Source organism: Aethina tumida, chromosome 1 (assembly GCF_024364675.1).
Source record: "Aethina tumida isolate Nest 87 chromosome 1, icAetTumi1.1, whole genome shotgun sequence".
Taxonomy (NCBI): Eukaryota; Metazoa; Arthropoda; class Insecta; order Coleoptera; family Nitidulidae; genus Aethina; species Aethina tumida.
Genome location: NC_065435.1, coordinates 20796809 through 20811612, shown reverse-complemented (window position 1 = coordinate 20811612; position 14804 = coordinate 20796809).

Sequence of the window (14804 nt, the reverse complement as noted above, 5' to 3'; positions counted from 1 at the left end):
ATTAAAACTTTAAATTTTAATATTTAAAAATTTATATACTAAATTTTAAAAGTTTAATTATTAAAACTTTAAATTTTAAAATTTAAATACTAAATTTTAAAAATTTAATTATTAAAGCTTAAAATTTTAAAATTTATAAATTTAAATACTAACTTTTAAAAATTTAGTTATTAAAACTTTAAATTTTAAAATTGAAAAATTTAAATACTAAATTTTATAAATTTAATTATCAAAACTTTAAATTTAAAAATTTAAATACTAAATTTTAAAAATTTAATTATTAAAACTTTAAATTTTAAAATTTAAAAATTTAAATTTTATAATTTAAAAATTTAAATTTTAAAATTTAAAACTTTAAATTTTAATATTTAAAAATTTAAATACTAACTTTTAAAAATTTAATTATTAAAACTTTAAATTTTGAAATTTAAAAATTTAAATTTTAAAATTTAAAAATTTAAATTTTAAAATTTAAAAATTTAAATTTTAAAATTTAAAAATTTAAATTTTAATATTTAAAAATTTAAATTTAAAAATTTAAATGCTAACTTTTAAAAATTTAATTATTAAAACATTAAATTTTGAAATTTAAAAATTTAAATACTAAATTCTAAAAATTTAATTTTTAAAGCTTTAAATTTTAAAATTTATAAATTTAAATACTAAATTCTAAAAATTTAATTATTAAAGCTTTAAATTTTAAAATTTATAAATTTAAATACTAAATTTTAAAAATTTAATTATTAAAACTTTAAAATTGAAACTTTAAAAATTTAAATACTATATTTTAAAAATTTTATTATTAAAACTTTAAATTTTAATATTTAAAAATTTATATACTAAATTTTAAAAGTTTAATTATTAAATCTTTAAATTTTAAAATTTAAATATTTAAATACTAAATTTTAAAAATTTAATTATTAAAGCTTAAAATTTTAAAATTTATAAATTTAAATACTAACTTTTAAAAATTTAATTATTAAAATTTTAAATTTTAAAATTGAAAAATTTAAATACTAAATTTTAAAAATTTAATTATTAAAATTTTAAATTTTTAAATTTAAAAATTTAAATACTAAATTTTAAAAATTTAATTATTAAACCTTTAAATTTTAAAAATTTAAAAATTTAAATATTCAATTTTAAAAATTTAATTATTAAAACTTTAAATTTAAAAATTTAAATATTAAATTTTAAAAATTTAATTATTAAAATTTTAAATTTTAAAATTTAAAAATTTAAATTTTAAAATTTAAAAATTTAAATTTTAAAATTTAAAAATTTAAATTTTAAAATTTAAAACTTTAAATTTTAATATTTAAAAATTTAAATTTAAAAATTTAAATACTAACTTTTAAAAATTTAATTATTAAAACTTTAAATTTAAAAATTTAAATACTAAATTTTAGAAATTTAATTATTAAAACTTTAAATTTTAAAATTTAAAAATTCAAATACTAAATTTTAAAAATTTAATTATTAAACCATTAAATTTAAAAATTTAAATACTAAATTTTAAAAATTTAATTATTAAAACTTTAAATTTTAAAATTTAAAAATTTAAATTTTAAAATTTGTAAATTTAAATACTATATTTTAAAAATTTTATTATTAAAACTTTAAATTTTAATATTTAAAAATTTATATACTAAATTTTAAAAGTTTAATTATTAAAACTTTAAATTTTAAAATTTAAATATTTAAATACTAAATTTTAAAAATTTAATTATTAAAGCTTAAAATTTTAAAATTTATAAATTTAAATACAAACTTTTAAAAATTTAATTATTAAAATTTTAAATTTTAAAATTGAAAAATTTAAATACTAAATTTTAAAAATTTAATTATTAAAATTTTAAATTTTTAAATTTAAAAATTTAAATACTAAATTTTAAAAATTTAATTATTAAAACTTTAAATTTAAAAATTTAAATACTAAATTTTAGAAATTTAATTATTAAAACTTTAAATTTTAAAATTTTAAAAATTTAAATACTAAATTTTAGAAATTTAATTATTAAAACTTTAAATTTTAAAATTTAAAAATTTAAATTTTAAAATTTGTAAATTTAAATACTATATTTTAAAAATTTTATTATTAAAACTTTAAATTTTAATATCTAAAAATTTATATACTAAATTTTAAAAGTTTAATTATTAAAACTTTAAATTTTAAAATTTAAATATTTAAATACTAAATTTTAAAAATTTAATTATTAAAGCTTAAAATTTTCAAATTTATAAATTTAAATACAAACTTTTAAAAATTTAATTATTAAAATTTTAAATTTTAAAATTGAAAAATTTAAATACTAAATTTTAAAAATTTAATTATTAAAATTTTAAATTTTTAAATTTAAAAATTTAAATACTAAATTTTAAAAATTTAATTATTAAAACGTTAAATTTAAAAATTTAAATACTAAATTTTATAAATTTAATTATTAAAACTTTAAATTTTAAAATTTAAAAATTTAAATACTAACTTTTAAAAATTTAATTATTAAAACTTTAAATTTTAAAATTTAAATATTTAAATACTAAATTCTAAAAATTTAATTATTAAAGCTTTAAATTTTAAAATTTATAAATTTAAATACTAAATTCTAAAAATTAATTATTAAAGCTTTAAATTTTAAAATTTATAAATTTAAATACTAAATTTTAAAAATTTAATTATTAAAACTTTAAAATTGAAACTTTAAAAATTTAAATACTATGTTTTAAAAATTTAATTATTAAAACTTTAAATTTTAATATTTAAAAATTTATATACTAAATTTTAAAAGTTTAATTATTAAAACTTTAAATTTTAAAATTTAAATATTTAAATACTTAATTTTAAAAATTTAATTATTAAAGCTTAAAATTTTAAAATTTATAAATTTAAATACTAACTTTTAAAAATTTAGTTATTAAAACTTTAAATTTTAAAATTGAAAAATTTAAATACTAAATTTTGAAAATTTAATTATTAAAACTATAAATTTAAAAATTTAAAAATTTAAATACTAAATTTTTAAAATTTAATTATTAAAGCTTTAAATTTTAAAAATTTAAAAATTTAAATACTAAATTTTAAAAATTTAATTATTAAAACCTTAAATTTTAAAATTTAAAAATTTAAATTTTAAAATTTAAAAATTTAAATTTTAAAATTTAAAACTTTAAATTTTAAAATTTAAAAATTTAAATACTAAATTTTAAAATTTAAAACTTTAAATTTAAAAATTTAAATATTTAAATACTAAATTCTAAAAATTTAATTATTAAAGCTTTAAATTTTAAAATTTATAAATTTAAATACTAAATTTTAAAAATTTAATTATTAAAACTTTAAAATTGAAACTTTAAAAATTTAAATACTATGTTTTAAAAATTTAATTATTAAAACTTTAAATTTTAATATTTAAAAATTTAAATACTAAATTTTAAAAGTTTAATTATTAAAATTTTAAATTTTAAAATTTAAATATTTAAATACTAAATTTTAAAAATTTAATTATTAAAACTTTAAATTTTAAAATTTAAATATTTAAATACTAAATTTTAAAAATTTAATTATTAAAGCTTAAAATTTTAAAATTTATAAATTTAAATACTAATTTTTAAAAATTTAATTAATAAAACTTCAAATTTTAAAATTTAAAAATTTAAATACTAAATTTTAAAGTTTAATTATTAAAACTTTAAATTTTAAAATTTAAATATTTAAATACTAAATTTTAAAAATTTAATTATTAAAGCTTAAAATTTTAAAATTTATAAATTTAAATACTAACTTTTAAAAATTTAATTATTAAAACTTTAAATTTTAAAATTGAAAAATTTAAATACTAAATTTTAAAAATTTAATTTCAAAACTTTAAATTTTAAAATTTAAAAATTTAAATACTAAATTTTAATAATTTAAAAATTTAAATACTCAATTTTAAAAATTTAATTATTAAAACTTTAAATTTAAAAATTTAAAAATTTGAATACTAAATTTTAAATATTTAATTATTAAAACTTTAAATTTTAAAATTTAAAAATTTAAATACTAAATTTTAAAAATTTAATTATTAAAACTTTAAATTTTAAAATTTAAAAATTTAAATTTTAAAATTTGTAAATTTAAATACTAAATTTTAAAAATTTAAATAATAAAACTTTAAATTTTAAAATTTAAAAATTCAAATACTAAATTTTAAAAATTTAATTATTATAACTTTAAACTTTAAAATTTAAAAATTTAAATACTAAATTTTAAAAATTTAATTATTAAAACTTTAAATTTTAGAATTTAAAAATTTAAATTTTAAAATTGAAAAATTTAAATACTAAATTTTAAAAATTTAATTATTAAAACTTTAAATTTAAAAATTTAAAAATTTAAATACTAAATTTTTAAAATTTAATTATTAAAGCTTTAAATTTTAAAAATTTAAAAATTTAAATACTATATTTTAAAAATTTAATTATTAAAACTTTAAATTTTAAAATTTAAATATTTAAATACTAAATTTTAAAAATTTAATTATTAAAGCTTAAAATTTTAAAATTGAAAAATTTAAATACTAAATTTTAAAAATTTAATTATTAAAACTTTAAAATTAAAACTTAAAAAATTTAAATACTATATTTTAAAAATTTATTTATTAAAATTTTAAATTTTAAAATTTAAATATTTAAATACTAAATTTTAATAATTTAATTATTAAAACTTTAAATTTTAAAAATTTAAAAATTTAAATATTCAATTTTAAAAATTTAATTATTAAAACTTTAAAATTAAAACTTAAAAAATTTAAATACTATATTTTAAAAATTTATTTATTAAAATTTTAAATTTTAAAATTTAAAAATTTAAATACTAAATTTTTAAAATTTAATTATTAAAGCTTTAAATTTTAAAAATTTAAAAATTTAAATATTCAATTTTAAAAATTTAATTATTAAAACTTTTAATTTAAAAATTTAAATTTTAAAATTTAAAACTTTAAATTTTAATATTTAAAAATTTAAATTTAAAAATTTAAATACTAACTTTTAAAAATTTAATTATTAAAACCTTAAATTATAAAATTTTAAATTTTAAATACTAAATTTTAAAAATTTAATTATTAAAACTTTAAATTTTAAAATTTAAAAATTTAAATTTTAAAATTTGTAAATTTAAATACTAAATTTTAAAAATTTAATTTCAAAACTTTAAATTTTAAAATTTAAAAATTTAAATACTAAATTTTAATAATTTAAAAATTTAAATACTCAATTTTAAAAATTTAATTATTAAAACTTTAAATTTAAAAATTTAAAAATTTGAATACTAAATTTTAAATATTTAATTATTAAAACTTTAAATATTAAAATTTAAAAATTTAAATACTAAATTTTAAAAATTTAATTATTAAAACTTTAAATTATAAAATTTTAAATTTTAAATACTAAATTTTAAAAATTTAATTATTAAAACTTTAAATTTTAAAATTTAAAAATTTAAATTTTAAAATTTGTAAATTTAAATACTAAATTTTAAAAATTTAAATAATAAAACTTTAAATTTTAAAATTTAAAAATTCAAATACTAAATTTTAAAAATTTAATTATTAAAACTTTAAACTTTAAAATTTAAAAATTTAAATACTAAATTTTAAAAATTTAATTATTAAAACTTTAAATTTTAGAATTTAAAAATTTAAATTTTAAAATTTAAAAATTTAAATACTAAATTTTAAAATTTAAAACTTTAAATTTAAAAATTTAAATATTTAAATACTAAATTCTGAAAATTTAATTATTAAGGCTTTAAATTTTAAAATTTATAAATTTAAATACTAAATTTTAAAAATTTAATTATTAAAACTTTAAAATTAAAACTTAAAAAATTTAAATACTATATTTTAAAAATTTATTTATTAAAATTTTAAATTTTAAAATTTAAATATTTAAATACTAAATTTTAAAAATTTAATTATTAAAGCTTAAAATTTTAAAATTTATAAATTTAAATACTAATTTTTAAAAATTTAATTATTAAAACTTCAAATTTTAAAATTTAAAAATTTAAATACTAAATTTTAAAGTTTAATTATTAAAACTTTAAATTTTAAAATTTAAATATTTAAATACTAAATTTTAAAAATTTAAGTATTAAAGCTTAAAATTTTAAAATTTATAAATTTAAATACTAACTTTTAAAAATTTAATTATTAAAACTTTAAATTTTAAAATTGAAAAATTTAAATACTAAATTTTAAAAATTTAATTATTAAAACTTTAAATTTAAAAATTTAAAAATTTAAATACTAAATTTTTAAAATTTATTTATTAAAGCTTTAAATTTTAAAAATTTAAAAATTTAAATACTATATTTTAAAAATTTAATTATTAAAACTTTAAATTTTAAAATTTAAATATTTAAATACCAAATTTTAAAAATTTAATTATTAAAGCTTAAAATTTTAAAATTGAAAAATTTAAATACTAAATTTTAAAAATTTAATTATTAAAACTTTAAAATTAAAACTTAAAAAATTTAAATACTATATTTTAAAAATTTATTTATTAAAATTTTAAATTTTAAAATTTAAATATTTAAATACTAAATTTTAAAAATTTAATTATTAAAACTTTAAATTTAAAAAATTTAAAAATTTAAATATTCAATTTTAAAAATTTAATTATTAAAACTTTAAAATTAAAACTTAAAAAATTTAAATACTATATTTTAAAAATTTAAAAATTTAAATACTAAATTTTTAAAATTTAATTATTAAAGCTTTAAATTTTAAAAATTTAAAAATTTAAATATTCAATTTTAAAAATTTAATTATTAAAACTTTAAATTTAAAAATTTAAATACTAAATTTTAAAAATTTAATTATTAAAACTTTAAATTTTAATATTTAAAAATTTAAATTTAAAAATTTAAATACTAACTTTTAAAAATTTAATTATTAAAACTTTAAATTATAAAATTTTAAATTTTAAATACTAAATTTTAAAAATTTAATTATTAAAATTTTAAATTTTAAAATTTAAAAATTTAAATTTTAAAATTTGTAAATTTAAATACTAAATTTTAAAAATTTAAATATTAAAACTTTAAATTTTAAAATTTAAAAATTCAAATACTAAATTTTAAAAATTTAATTATTAAAACTTTAAATTTTAAAATTTTAAAAATTTAAATTTTAAAATTTGTAAATTTAAATACTAAATTTTAAAAATTTAATTATTAAAACTTTAAACTTTAAAATTTAAAAATTTAAATACTAAATTTTAAAAATTTAATTATTAAAACTTTAAATTTTAGAATTTAAAAATTTAAATTTTAAAATTTAAAAATTTAAATACTAAATTTTAAAAATTTAATTACTAAACCTTTAAATTTTAAAAGTTAAAAATTTAAATACTAAATTTTAAAAATTTAATTATTAAAACTTTAAAATTAAAACTTAAAAAATTTAAATACTATATTTTAAAAATTTATTTATTAAAATTTTAAATTTTAAATACTAAATTTTAAAAATTTAATTATTAAAACTTCAAATTTTAAAATTTAAAAATTTAAATACTAAATTTTAAAGTTTCATTATTAAAACTTTAAATTTTAAAATTTAAAAATTTAAATACTAAATTTTAAAAATTTAATTATTAAAACTTTAAATTTAAAAATTTAAAAATTTAAATACTAAATTTTAAAAATATAATTATTAAAACTTTAAATTTTAAAATTTAAAAATTTAAATACTAAATTTTAAAAATTTAATTATTAAAACTTTAAACTTTAAAATTTAAAAATTTAAATTTTAATATTTAAAAATTTAAATTTAAAAATTTAAATGCTAACTTTTAAATATTTAATTATTAAAACTTTAAATTTTGAAATTTAAAAATTTAAATTTTAAAATTTAAAAATTTAAATTTAAAAATTTAAAAATTTAAATTTTAAAATTTAAAAATTTAAATTTTAATATTTAAAAATTTAAATTTAAAAATTTAAATGCTAACTTTTAAAAATTTAATTATTAAAACTTTAAATTTTGAAATTTAAAAATTTAAATTTTAAAATTTAAAAATTTAAATTTTAATATAAAAAAATTTAAATTTAAAAATTTAAATGCTAACTTTTAAAAATTTAATTATTAAAACTTAAAATTTTAAAATTTAAATAATTTAAATTTTAAAATTTAAAAATTTAAATACTAAATTTTAAAAATTTAATTATTAAAACTTTAAATTTTAAAATTTAAAAATTTAAATTTTAAAATTTAAAAATTTAAATTTTAATATTTAAAAATTTAAATTTAAAAATTTATATGCTAACTTTTAAAAATTTAATTATTAAAACTTTAAATTTTGAAATTTAAAAATTTAAATTTTAAAATTGAAAAATTTAAAAACTAAATTTTAAAAATTTAATTATTAAAACTTTAAATTTAAAAATTTAAAAATTTAAAAATTTAAAAATTTAAAAATTTAAAAATTTAAATACTAAATATTAAAAATTTAATTATTAAAACATTAAATTTAAAAATTTAAATACTAAATTTTAAAAATTTAATTATTAAAACTTTAAATGTTAAAATTTAAAAATTTAAATACTAAATTTTAGAAATTTAATTATTAAAACTTTAAATTATAAAATTTTAAATTTTAAATACTAAAGTTTAAAAATTTAATTATTAAAACTTTAAATTTTAAAATTTAAAAATTTAAATTTTAAAATTTAAAAATTCAAATACTAAATTTAAAAAATTTAATTATTTAAACTTTAAATTTTAAAATTTAAAAATTTAAATACTAAATTTTAAAAATTTAATTATTAAAGATTAAAATTTTAAAATTTATAAATTAAAAGTTAGTATTTAAATTTATAAATTTTAAAATTTTAAGCTTTAATAATTAAATTTTTAAAATTTAGTATTTAAATTTTTAAATTTTAAAATTTAAAGTTTTAATAATTAAACTTTAAAATTTAGTATTTAAATTTTTAACTTTAAATTTTAAAATTGAAAAATTTAAATACTAAATTTTAAAAATTTAATTATTAAAACTTTAAATTTAAAAATTTAAAAATATAAATACTAAATTTTTAAAATTTCATTATTAAAGCTTTAAATTTTAAAAATTTAAAAATTTAAATATTCAATTTTAAAAATTTAATTATTAAAACTTTAAATTTAAAAATTTAAATACTAAATTTTAAAAATTTAATTATTAAAACTTTAAATTTTAAAATTTAAAAATTTAAATTTTAAAATTTTAAAATTTAAAACTTTAAATTTTAATATTTAAAAATTTAAATTTAAAAATTTAAATACTAACCTTTAAAAATTTAATTATTAAAACTTTAAATTATAAAATTTTAAATTTTAAATACTAAATTTTAAAAATTTAATTATTAAAACTTTAAATTTTAAAATTTAAAAATTTAAATTTTAAAATTTGCAAATTTAAATACTAAATTTTAAAAATTTAAATATTAAAACTTTAAATTTTAAAATTTAAAAATTCAAATACTAAATTTTAAAAATTTAATTATTAAAACTTTAAATTTTAAAATTTGAAAATTTAAATTTTAAAATTTGTAAATTTAAATACTAAATTTTAAAAATTTAATTATTAAAACTTTAAACTTTAAAATTTAAAAATTTAAATACTAAATTTTAAAAATTTAATTATTAAAACTTTAAATTTTAGAATTTAAAAATTTAAATTTTAAAATTTAAAAATTTAAATACTAAATTTTAAAAATTTAATTACTAAACCTTTAAATTTTAAAAGTTAAAAATTTAAATACTAAATTTTAAAAATTTAATTATTAAAACGTTAAAATTAAAACTTAAAAAATTTAAATACTATATTTTAAAAATTTATTTATTAAAATTTTAAATTTTAAAATTTAAATATTTAAATACTAAATTTTAAAAATTTAATTATTAAAATTTTAAATTTTAAAATTTAAATATTTAAATACTAAATTTTTAAAATTTAATTATTAAAGCTTAAAATTTTAAAATTTATAAATTTAAATACTAATTTTTAAAAATTTAATTATGAAAACTTCAAATTTTAAAATTTAAAAATTTAAATACTAAATTTTAAAGTTTAATTTTTAAAACTTTAAATTTTAAAATTTAAAAATTTAAATACTAAATTTTAAAAATTTAATTATTAAAAGTGTAAACTTTAAAATTTAAAAATTTAAATTTTAATATTTAAAATTTAAATTTAAAAATTTAAATGCTAACTTTTAAATATTTAATTATTAAAACTTTAAATTTTGAAATTTAAAAATTTAAATTTTAAAATTTAAATATTTAAATTTTAAAATTTAAAAATTTAAATTTTAAAATTTAAAAATTTAAATTTTAATATTTAAAAATTTAAATTTAAAAATTTAAATGCTAACTTTTAAAAATTTAATTATTAAAATTTTAAATTTTGAAATTTAAAAATTTAAATTTTAAAATTGAAAAATATAAAAACTAAATTTTAAAAATTTAATTTTTAAAACTTTAAATTTAAAAATTTAAAAATTTAACAATTTAAAAATTTAAATACTAAATATTAAAAATTTAATTATTAAAACATTAAATTTAAAAATTTAAATACTAAATTTTAAAAATTTAATTATTAAAACTTTAAATTTTAAAATTTAAAAATTTAAATACTAAATTTTAGAAATTTAATTATTAAAACTTTAAATTATAAAATTTTAAATTTTAAATACTATAGTTTAAAAATTTAATTATTAAAACTTTAAATTTTAAAATTTAAAAATTTAAATTTTAAAATTTGTAAATTTAAATACTAAATTTTAAAAAGTTAAATATTAAAACTTTAAATTTTAAAATTTAAAAATTCAAATACTAAATTTTAAAAATTTAATTATTTAAACTTTAAATTTTAAAATTTAAATATTTAAATACTAAATTCTAAAAATTTAATTATTAAAGCTTTAAATTTTTAAATTTATATATTTAAATACTAAATTCTAAAAATTTAATTATTAAAGCTTTAAATTTTAAAATTTATAAATTTAATTACTAAATTTTAAAAATTTAATTATTAAAACTTTAAATTATAAAATTTTAAATTTTAAATACTAAATTTTAAAAATTTAATTATTAAAACTTTAAATTTTAAAATTTAAAAATTTAAATTTTAAAATTTGTAAATTTAAATACTAAATTTTAAAAATTTAAATATTAAAACTTTAAATTTTAAAATTTAAAAATTCAAATACTAAATTTTAAAAATTTAATTGTTAAAACTTTAAATTTTAAAATTTGAAAATTTAAATTTTAAAATTTGTAAATTTAAATACTAAATTTTAAAAATTTAATTATTAAAACTTTAAACTTTATAATTTAAAAATTTAAATACTAAATTTTAAAAATTTAATTATTAAAACTTTAAATTTTGAAATTTAAAAATTTAAATTTTAAAATTTAAAAAGTTAAATTTTAATATAAACAAATTTATTTTTAAAAATTTAAATGTTAACTTTTAAAAATTTAATTATTAAAACTTAAAATTTTAAAATTTAAATAATTTAAATTTTAAAATTTAAAAATTTAAATACCAAATTTTAAAAATTTAATTATTAAAACTTTAAATTTTAAAATTTAAAAATTTAAATTTTAAAATTTAAAAATTTAAATTTTAAAATTTAAAAATTTAAATTTTAATATTTAAATATTTAAATTTAAAAATTTATATGCTAACTTTTAAAAATTTAATTATTAAAACTTTAAATTTTGAAATTTAAAAATTTAAATTTTAAAATTGAAAAATTTAAAAACTAAATTTTAAAAATTTAATTATTAAAACTTTAAATTTAAAAATTTAAAAATTTAAAAATTTAAATACTAAATATTAAAAATTTAATTATTAAAACATTAAATTTAAAAATTTAAATACTAAATTTTAAAAATTTAATTATTAAAACTTTAAATTTTAAAATTTAAAAATTTAAATACTAAATTTTAGAAATTTAAATATTAAAACTTTAAATTATAAAATTTTAAATTTTAAATACTAAAGTTTAAAAATTTAATTATTAAAACTTTAAATTTTAAAATTTAAAAATTTAAATTTTAAATTTGTAAATTTAAATACTAAATTTTAAAAATTTAAATATTAAAACTTTAAATTTTAAAATTTAAAAATTCAAATACTAAATTTTAAAAATTTAATTATTTAAACTTTAAATTTTAAAATTTAAAAATTTAAATACTAAATTTTAAAAATTTAATTATTAAAACTTTCAATTTTAAAATTTAAATATTTAAATACTAAATTCTAAAAATTTAATTATTAAAGCTTTAAATTTTAAAATTTATAAATTTAAATACTAAATTCTAAAAATTTAATTATTAAAGCTTTAAATTTTAAAATTTATAAATTTAAATACTAAATTTTAAAAATTTAATTATTAAAACTTTAAATTATAAAACTTTAAATTTTAAATACTAAATTTTAAAAATTTAATTATTAAAACTTTAAATTTTAATATTTAAAAATTTATATACTAAATTTTAAAAGTTTAATTATTAAAACTTTAAATTTTAAAATTTAAATATTTAAATACTAAATTTTAAAAATTTAATTATTAAAACTTTAAAATTAAAACTTTAAAAATTTAAATACTATATTTTAAAAATTTATTTATTAAAATTTTAAATTTTAATATTTAAAAATTTAAATATTAAATTTTAAAAGCTTAATTATTAAAACTTTAAATTTTAAAATTTAAATATTTAAATACTAAATTTTAAAAATTTAATTATTAAAGCTATAAATTTTAAAATTTATAAATTTAAATACAAACTTTTAAAAATTTAATTATTAAAACTTCAAATTTAAAAATTTAAATACTAAATTTTAAAAATTTAATTATTAAAACTTTAACTTTCAAAATTTAAAAATTTAAATACTAAATTTTAAAAATTTAATTATTAAAACATTAAATATTAAAATTTAAAAATTAAAATACTAAATTTTAAAAATTTAAATATTAAAACTTTAAATTTTAAAAATTTAAAAATATAAATACTCAATTTTAAAAATTTAATTATTAAAACTTCAAATTTAAAAATTTAAATACTAAATTTTAAAAATTTAATTATTAAAACTTTAACTTTTAAAATTTAAAAATTTAAATACTAAATTTCAAAAATTTAATTATTAAAACTTTAAATATTAAAATTTAAAAATTTAAATACTAAATTTTAAAAATTTAAATATTAAATCTTTAAATTTTAAAATTTAAAAATTTAAATACTAAATTTTAAAAATTTAATTATTAAAACTTTATATTTTAAAATTTAAAAATTTAAATTTTAAAATTTGTAAATTTAAATACTAAATTTTAAAAATTTAAATATTAAAACTTTAAATTTTAAAATTTAAAAATTCAAATACTAAATTTTAAAAATTTAATTATTTAAACTTTAAATTTTAAAATTTAAAAATTTAAATACTAAATTTTAAAAATTTAATTATTAAAACTTTTAATTTTAAAATTTAAATATTTAAATACTAAATTCTAAAAATTTAATTATTAAAGCTTTAAATTTTTAAATTTATATATTTAAATACTAAATTCTAAAAATTTAATTATTAAAGCTTTAAATTTTAAAATTTATAAATTTAATTACTAAATTTTAAAAATTTAATTATTAAAACTTTAAATTATAAAATTTTAAATTTTAAATACTAAATTTTAAAAATTTAATTATTAAAACTTTAAATTTTAAAATTTAAAAATTTAAATTTTAAAAATTTAAATATTAAAATTTTAAATTTTAAAATTTAAAAATTCAAATACTAAATTTTAAAAATTTAATTATTAAATCTTTAAATTTTAAAATTTGAAAATTTAAATTTTAAAATTTGTAAATTTAAATACTAAATTTTAAAAATTTAATTATTAAAACTTTAAACTTTAAAATTTAAAAATTTAAATACTAAATTTTAAAAATTTAATTATTAAAACTTTAAATTTTTAAATTTAAAAATTTAAATTTTAAAATTTAAAAAGTTAAATTTTAATATAAACAAATTTATTTTTAAAAATTTAAATGCTAACTTTTAAAAATTTAATTATTAAAACTTAAAATTTTAAAATTTAAATAATTTAAATTTTAAAATTTAAAAATTTAAATACCAAATTTTAAAAATTTAATTATTAAAACTTTAAATTTTAAAATTTAAAAATTTAAATTTTAAAATTTAAAAATTTAAATTTTAATATTTAAATATTTAAATTTAAAAATTTATATGCTAACTTTTAAAAATTTAATTATTAAAACTTTAAATTTTGAAATTTAAAAATTTAAATTTTAAAATTGAAAAATTTAAAAACTAAATTTTAAAAATTTAATTATTAAAACTTTAAATTTAAAAATTTAAAAATTTAAAAATTTAAATACTAAATATTAAAAATTTAATTATTAAAACATTAAATTTAAAAATTTAAATACTAAATTTTAAAAATTTAATTATTAAAACTTTAAATTTTAAAATTTAAATATTTAAATACTAAATTTTAAAAATTTAATTATTAAAACTTTAAAATTAAAACTTTAAAAATTTAAATACTATATTTTAAAAATTTATTTATTAAAATTTTAAATTTTAATATTTAAAAATTTAAATATTAAATTTTAAAAGCTTAATTATTAAAACTTTAAATTTTAAAATTTAAATATTTAAATACTAAATTTTAAAAATTTAATTATTAAAGCTATAAATTTTAAAATTTATAAATTTAAATACAAACTTTTAAAAATTTAATTATTAAAACT